This window comes from Poecilia reticulata, chromosome 18, assembly GCF_904066995.2.
Source record: "Poecilia reticulata chromosome 18, P_reticulata-male-v2, whole genome shotgun sequence".
Classification (NCBI taxonomy): domain Eukaryota; kingdom Metazoa; phylum Chordata; class Actinopteri; order Cyprinodontiformes; family Poeciliidae; genus Poecilia; species Poecilia reticulata.
In genome coordinates this window covers 2033101-2041424 of record NC_088847.1, presented here as the reverse complement: position 1 = coordinate 2041424, position 8324 = coordinate 2033101, and the positions used below count along the sequence as shown (strand labels likewise).

The 8324-nt window shown below is 39.4% G+C and overlaps 2 long non-coding RNA genes across 3 annotated transcripts; both read right to left on the bottom strand.

Moving 5' to 3' along the window:
- Window positions 1–479: 479 nt before the first annotated feature.
- Window positions 480–2916, bottom strand: LOC145548651 (uncharacterized). The gene is made up of 2 exons (XR_014084661.1): window positions 1820–2916; window positions 480–892 (listed from the first exon to the last, which is right to left on the bottom strand). It is a non-coding gene; the product is annotated as an uncharacterized LOC145548651 (long non-coding RNA).
- Window positions 2917–5918: 3002 nt separating this feature from the next.
- Window positions 5919–6815, bottom strand: LOC145548472 (uncharacterized). Of its 2 annotated transcripts, XR_014084484.1 has the most exons (3): window positions 6733–6815; window positions 6420–6557; window positions 5919–6309 (listed from the first exon to the last, which is right to left on the bottom strand). It is a non-coding gene; the product is annotated as an uncharacterized LOC145548472 (long non-coding RNA). The 2 variants fall into 2 exon arrangements; XR_014084483.1 differs by lacking the exon at window positions 6733–6815 and having other exon boundaries at window positions 6420–6660.
- Window positions 6816–8324: the final 1509 nt, after the last annotated feature.

The window sequence follows — 8324 nt, the reverse complement described above, 5'->3', positions numbered from 1 at the left end:
ATGGACTGAGCTGGTTTCGTCAGATCAATCTGAATCTTTATTTCTCATTAAAACAACTTCTTGTAATTTTACGACATTGTTATAAAATTGCTTCTTTATTCTGCTGTAACGATGACTGCATTCTTGCAATTAAAATTTCTTGTAGCCTGACCATAATGCTCCCTTATACAACTCACAGAACAGATGGTTGAAATAAAGTCACTTTTTGAAAATAATTTCTGTGATTTTATTATAGAAATTGAGGACCGTAGGAATCGATTAAAATCAAATCTGGTATGGAAAATAATCTTGCAAGTCATATCATCCAGCCTTATTCAGTATATTAAATTATATGACTAACTGCATATTACTTAATATTAATTTTTTTTTGCTGGTATTACCTAAAAGTGGTGCATTTTAACATCTAACTTGAATTCCTGATCTACATGCAAATACTTGATATAACGTAAACACAGAGAAAGGTTTGTGAAATTGGAGTATTACAAATGAGATTCAATTTTATTGTAGGTACAAACAGGATAGCAAAATGAACAGTGAATATATAATATACTTCCTAGCAGCTAATCAGACATCAGACTTGTTTGTCTTTACTGGTGATGAAAACTCGTCACTCTGGAGGAGAGGAAGACAGGCTCAGCCCCGTCCAGGATGACTGCAGTGTCAGGGTAGCCAACAAAGTCTGCAGGTAGATTTTTGCAGATCTGGTGGTCTGGTTTCAAGATCATAGTTTAACCAAGTACTGTAAATAAAAAGTTAGTCCACGTTGTGATGATCCAGCAAACCGTGGACTGATGGACGCCGTCAGCTGGTCCAGGTGTTTGGATCCAATGGAAAGGTAATCGGCACAACGATCATGGCTCAGAAACACATCACGAGGTGTTGCGATGCAAACCTGAAAAATTAAAAACAAACAAAAAACTAATAAGCGTTCATATTTAGCTGCACAACGTAATCAAAACTAATAAACCCTAAGCTCTTTTTGAGAGTTTTGCTTGAAAATAAATTGACAATATCTCAGGAAATTAAATGCTTAAGTGAAATAGTTCTGGTGTCACAAAGAAACTGCAAAAAATGTTTCAGAGGTGTAACAACACTCAAGTTACTGAGTAAGAGTGAACTGAAATATTTACTACTTAGAAAATGCATGTTAAAATCTGAATACTCTTTTGAAAGTGTGCAGCTTAAATTAATTTAAACTACTAGCAGGCAAAGCACAGTGTTCGCCTAATATTTGTGCCAACACTAATATAAAAAATGATACATAGAAGAGGTATTAGTTTATAAAAGTCGAGGGAAACCTAAATTTACCATTTTAAAAACAAAAAGCAGCGGGAGGATGTAACTTCATAGCCTCATTTTCTAAACAGAATCTCAGAGGGGAAAAAAAAAAAAAGAAATTACATTGCGTAATGCAAGAACAGATTATAGCAGCCAAGTCGAAAAATTCACTCTAACGTGGATAATAATTATGAAACAGCAAAGGTAGATGTCATATTTTCGGTATTTGGGAAATTTCGGGAAATACGTTATTTGGACCATTTGTTCTGTGGGTTTTTTATGTGAATTGGTGCAACTTAAAACGGCTGTAAAGCGAAGATTTTGGACCTTTATCTGACTGACTTCTTGTGTGGTTTGGATCGGGGTGAAGCTTGCTGCTCTCGGCTGTTCTTAAATTACCGTGCTCAGTATCGGTGGGGCGCTCCGACTGCATGTTAAATATATTTTATATAATTGTCATATAAACAAAAACTAAGGAGTTGCCTAAAAATACTTTCATACTCCGTATAACACAAACGCATCCACACACGTATTGACTTACCTTGTGCCAAATCGCTGCCTTTCTTCTCAGCCTGTTCCCATAGCAGTGGATTTTCTCCCGCATTATTTTCCTCCAACAAATTATTCCACTGAACGAAGCGCGTACAGCTCCCTTTTAACCTCCGTCTTCCCATTTCTGATGCTGGATCTACAATATCCTCAAGCTTTGAAATAGCAGGCAGCTACAAACCGTGTGTTAGCTGTAGTGGCTAGGTTTTGGCTACAGTCCGCTGTCTCCTTGATATCAGCAGGAAAATTAAACTAAGCACTGGATGGTACCGGCTAATTACTGGACACAATGACACACCAAAAAACTCGATTGTTGTACCAGTAGTTCACAAATATTTTAAGTTTTGCGTATTTTTCATTGTACAGACCTTGCAGCTTTGGCTAAAAACAATAGGAGCAAGCAGGACCCGGAACCAATCTATGTGGCATAAATTCAAACGGAAATACGTCACCACCTCTCGTGGCATATACCATAGACATAATATAAGGATAGACGCCTCATGGACCGCTCTCGCCTATTGCGGTCCACCACTCCACTCAGCGTTATGTGTTTAGCAGGCACAATGACGTATCAGCAGGGCCGTGCAGAGACCACTAAAGGGGCAGGTGCTCAAAAAAAAAAGGGCACATCTTAACGCATTCTAGGACAGAATATTAACAAAGCCACACAGCTTCCAGAGTTTAATAAACAATGATAAATTACAAAATTGTGAGATGTACAACCAAAGCTAAGGAGAATCTCTACATAGAGCATACAACTATGCATATGTAAGATATTTTATTAGTAATTTCTTTCTGCAGGTCTATTTTGTTATAGGAAAGTATTGCAATATTTAAACCTGCAATTTAGCAAGATATGTAAATCTAGCGGTCTAGCTCTGATTTACATATTTTGTCTTTACAGAATTACACTATTAAAAATATAAACAAGGGCACAATGCAACCTTTTAGTGGACTGTAATCTATAAAAAAGAGCTGCCTGTTTGCTGCAGTGGAGATGAAGATGGTCCATTCAGGAAAGCAGAGCTGCATCAAATTTTAAGGTGGAACTGCAGAAAAAAGAAAAAAAACAAAAGCAAAAATTGAATTGTTAATGCATGAGAAAAGCATCCATGAGAAAAGCCTAATGAGTTTTGCTTAAAAAAATTTTTTTAAAACATTTAAATCACACATTTGTCTCATGAAGTGATTTTTTTTTTTTTGCAAAACAAACTTATTTGTGCATGTCAGAAATCTTTTCTTGATATTCTAAGTTTTTGTTTGACTCAAAGTTTTGCTTGTGATTCTCACGTGATGTCGGGGGGCAGGGCCCAAAATCGCAACAAAAGAATTCTGATGTATGCAAATAAAACTTTTTAAGTACACAAGACAAAAATTTGTTATTTAATTAAAAATAAGTTTTTTAAACAAAACGACTTGTTTTTAAAAAAGAAATCATTACAATTCCAAAAGTTTTTATTACAATTTTATTTTTACTTAACTGAAGTTAAGTAAAAATAAAGGGGCAGTAATTTTAACTGCATACTCTGCGAACCAGACCCTAAACTTAAAGTCTGGGTTGAGTTTTCTCCCCCTTCATTAATTACACACTTTATATTTATCATGGTAATTCAGGGTGAGTTATTTTTAATTCTAAACGAACATCCTTGTTGGACTTTTATTTAAGTGTTATACACCTTCAAGATACATTTACCTAATGCCAGAATAAATGCAATGTACATTATGCAGCAAAGGAAATTAGAAGATCGGACATATATCCATTATGGAGATGATAAGTTTTGGATGGGCGATGTGCCTCGTACACAGGGAAGAAGCTTTTCAGTTATCTAGTTTTGCTAGCAAAGTCGTTAGCTAGCAGCTAACTAACAGCACAACAACAACAGCCTAATGTCTGTATAATAAAAATACTGAATCGATAGATAAGAACAGTTTTTCCTCACCTGAATCCACCTCCACCTAAATAATGTGTAGTTGTGCCACTGACCGCGTCATACATGTCAGTGATCATGTTCAGCTCCAGGGACGTGACTTGATCATGATCAGGTCACGTCCCTGGAGCTGCAGATTTAAGGCGTTAAGATGAGCTGTTACGTCAGCCAGGAACGCCAACTCGCACTTCCATTTTTCATCTCTCAAAACGGTGGAGTCTTTTCTTTTACTGTCCATGAACTGACAGATTTCGTTGCTGAGCTCAACAACTCTGTTGAGAACTTTTCCCCGACTTAGCCAACGCACCTCTGTATGATAAGGAATGTCGGCAAATTCTGAATCTATCTCCTGCACAAAGGACCGAAACTGCCGATGATTTAACCCAGTGGTCCCCAAACTACGGCCCGCGAGCAGGATCCGGCCCGCTGAACAATACCAGAGAGCATTCAGATTTGTTTTCATATATTGTATTTTCCAGTTTATAAGTGGATTTTTCTAACCACCAGGGGGCTCTTTAGCAGTGTGTCCTGTAAACTGTGGGTGTTTTGTTTTGCATGGCGCATTGCTGCTAGCGGTAGAGCAGATGAACGCACGCATTGCCTGTAAGTAGCAGCTTATACTTTAAAACGAGTCTTTATGTTAACATATGAGGGATTCATATGTTAAAGTTGCTTTAACATATGAAGGGTAGAGTGCCTTCTCCGGGTCAGGGGGGTCGTCCTGCCTCAAGTGGAGGAGTTTAAGTATCTGGGGATCTTGTTCACGAATGAGGGAAGAAGGGAACGGGAGATCGACAGGCGGATTGGGGCAGCGTCTACTGTGAAGCGGGCGCTGTACCGGTCCGTCGTGGTGAAGAGAGAGCTGAGCCAAAAAGCGAAGCTCTCGATTTACCGGTCGATCTACGTTCCCACCCTCATCTATGGTCATGAGCTTTGGGTCATGACCGAAAGAACGAGATCACGGGTACAAGCGGCTGAAATGGGTTTCCTCCGCAGGGTGGCTGGGCTCTCCCTTAGAGATAGGGTGAGAAGCTCGGTCATCCGGGAGGGACTCAGAGTAGAGCCGCTGCTCCTCCACGTCGAGAGGAGCCAGTTGAGGTGGCTCGGGCATCTGGTAAGGATGCCTCCTGGACGCCTCCTTGGTGAGGTGTTCCGGGCACGTCCCACCAGGAGGAGGCCTCGGGGAAGACCCAGGACACGCTGGAGGGATTACGTCTCTCGGCTGGCCTGGGAACGCCTTGGGATTCCCCCGGAGGAGCTGGAAGAGGTGGCTGGGGAGAGGGAAGTCTGGGCCTCCCTTCTGAAGCTGCTGCCCCCGCGACCCGACCCCGGATAAGCGGAAGAAAATGGATGGATGGATGGATGGAAATTGCTTTCCCTCAATGGAATATATACTAATCAGTCCAAGTGACTGTTTCACTAATGGTTTTTGCCCATGTGCTTTCTGGGTAACGTCCCCCGTCAACAATTTCCGGCAGCGCAGGTGATAAACGTGTAACACTTTTTCTGTTACAAACTGACTCCGGCCCCCACCAGAGAAGGGAAAAATTATGTGGCCGTCACAGGAAAAAGTTTGGGGACCCCTGAGTTAACCCTTTAGCTCGTATAAAGTTTACGGTTTGCGTTACACCCAGGTGAATAAAAAGTATACTAAATTTTAACATACTTTTATCGATGTACTTAAACCGTACTATTTTAGAACAACTAATGTTGTGCTTAGTACACGTTAGTAGTATTTAAATAGTATTAAATTACAACTAATAGTATATTTTAGTATACTATACGTACTTTTTTGGAACAACTTCAAGTGTACTTAGAGTGTACTTAAAGTATACTTTTTAAATATAACATTTCAGATCTTTATTATTATACTTTGATATAATTATTATATTTTGAGTGTAATAATTCTGTCTCAGAATTATATTAAAAATATATATTTCATATACATCAAATATATTTTAAATATACTATTAATATATTAGTAATGTATTTAAGTTACACTTTTTATTTTTGATTTCCTGCTATTGATAATAAACTACAATTTTAATTACTCGTGAAAGTCTTTATTCCTACGTACCTATTTTGTACATGACATGCATAACTACACTGCAGTACTTACATGCTAAAATTACATGGAAAGATTAATTACACAAGATGCCCAAGGTAATTCAAATATTTTGTTTTATTACCGACATTTTAAAATTGTCCAATTTTACTCACAACTTTATGAACTTTACATAAATTATCAGTTTACACATCAAAAGTGAACACATGAACATGAAAATTTAAGTGTGACAATAAAACATGGAAGTGAGGATCAACAACAGAACATTCCCGTTCACTGCACCTTACAGAAACCTACAAAAAATAACAATAGAGCAATTAAACACAGAAAGCATTTGTATTTAAAGAGAAGAGAAAAATGGCTAATAAAAAAAGAATACTTATAATTTTAAGACGTTGTGGACTCGCCATGTATGTGACATCATAAGAACTGATGATGATTGGGACCGGATGCCTGGGGTGGAAAAACATTTGTGGGTGTCTTCTTTGCCTGTTTATGTTAGAAGTAGAAAAAAAAATAGTCAGCAATGTCATAGAGTCAGTTGATGTTGGTATTAACTATGTAGCTGTTTTAAGTGTGGACTTAAGGAGACAAACTACCTTAAAATCTTTCCATCCATGATCTGAACACACTGATCCTTGCAGGGTGGTGAGGGGGGTTGGTGGTGCCCATCTCCAGCAGCCATCAGATGAGAGGGAGGGTTCACCCTGGACAGGTCACCAGTCCATCACAGGGCCCTGAAAGCCAAAAACAAATAAAATGTATGAAAGAGAAATGTTAGATTAACAAGAGGAAAAATTATGTCCAGTTATCTTTAAATCAAATCATGTTTATCAAGCATTTAGTGTTGGTAACACAGCAGTTGATGTTGTTGAAAATGTAGCTAGCTCCTCAATGAAAAAACAAACTTACATCATGAAGATGATGTGGAGGTTCATCCTCAGAGCTGGTTGGTGATCTGGTGGAGTCAGATCTTCTTCATCCATCCATCCATCCATCCATCCATCCATCCATCCATTTTCTGCCACTTATCCGGGGTCGGGTCGCAGGGGCAGCAGCTTCAAAAGGGAGGCCCAGACTTCCCTCTCCAAAACAGCAGCAAACCTCTCCACTTCTTCCAGCTCCTCCAGGGGAATCCCAAGGCGTTCCCAGGCCAGCCGAGAGACATAGTCCCTCCAGCGTGTCCTGGGTCTTCCCCGAGGCCTCCTCCCGGTGGGACGTGCCCGGAACACCTCACCAGGGAGGCATCCTTACCAGATGAATGAGCCACCTCAACTGGCTCCTCTCGACGTGGAGGAGCAGCGGCTCTACTCTGAGTCCCTCCCGGATGACCGAGCTTTGCTTTTTGACTCGGCTCTCTCTTCACCACGACGGACCGGTACAGCACCCGTTGAGCTTCTTCTGAGACAGGAAAGTCTTTAGGTTTTCTAACACCCGATTTCTCTGGCTTCCTCTGTCATCTTCATTTGCTTAGTTAGACTGCAAACATATATTGAAGATAAAATCATTGATGAACAAGTTAGAACAACCACCTCACAATATCAAAGTCTCTCTGTCTTATGGAGCTTAATTAAAACCAGGTTAGTTTATGAATTAAAGTATAAGTCACAACAAACAACCTCCATGCAGTTATAACATGAAGCTGAATGATTACTATAGTAATAATCATACAAGTCACAATAAAATTGATAAATTATTTAAGAAACCAACGTAAGTTATATATCTTTACTCCACTGTTTATAATTAAATGAAGATAATTAATAAGCAAACTTACCACTAGCTAGCAACACTTAGCAGCTTTCGTCCCCCCGGGCTCCTTTTGTGACACACATTTCATTTCCATCAGTTGTTGTCTCGTTGTGTTGTCGTCTAACTCTGATTAGCATGTCACCAGCTTGAATTTACCAAAATTAGTAACTATTGTCAAGGCCCTCTCTACTTTTAAGGCATTATGTGAAGTTGGCCCCCCCACCTTCTTCAAATCAGACAAAATTGGTGTCAAACGTTTGTGCTACGTTTGTGCTGGTTTGTGCAGCAAAAATTTTCGTTTGTGCCGCTATCATTTTAAAGATATGAAGAAATGTTTCTAGAGGTCATCCAAGGTCAACCAGCCCCCCACCTTATTCAAATCAGACAAAATGGGTGTCAATCAACTCGGCTACGTTTGTGCTGGTTTGTGCAGCAAAATTTTTTGTTTGTGCTGCTTTGGCTTTGAAGATATTAATGAAAGTGTAAAGGTCAAAAGGTCAACCAGACCCTCAACTTTTATGAAATCCAACTTTCTTTATATCTTTAAAATGATAGCGGCACAAACAAAAAATTTTGCTGCACGTAGCACAAACGTTTGATACCAATTTTGTCTGATTTGAAGAAGGTGGGGGGGCCAACTTCACTCAGGTCATTATGCGAGTAAAAATGGTGAATTTGAACAGCGTCTGTTATCGTCTATGGTTATCTTCATAGACATAATATAAGGATAGAAGCCTCATGGACCGCTCTCGCCT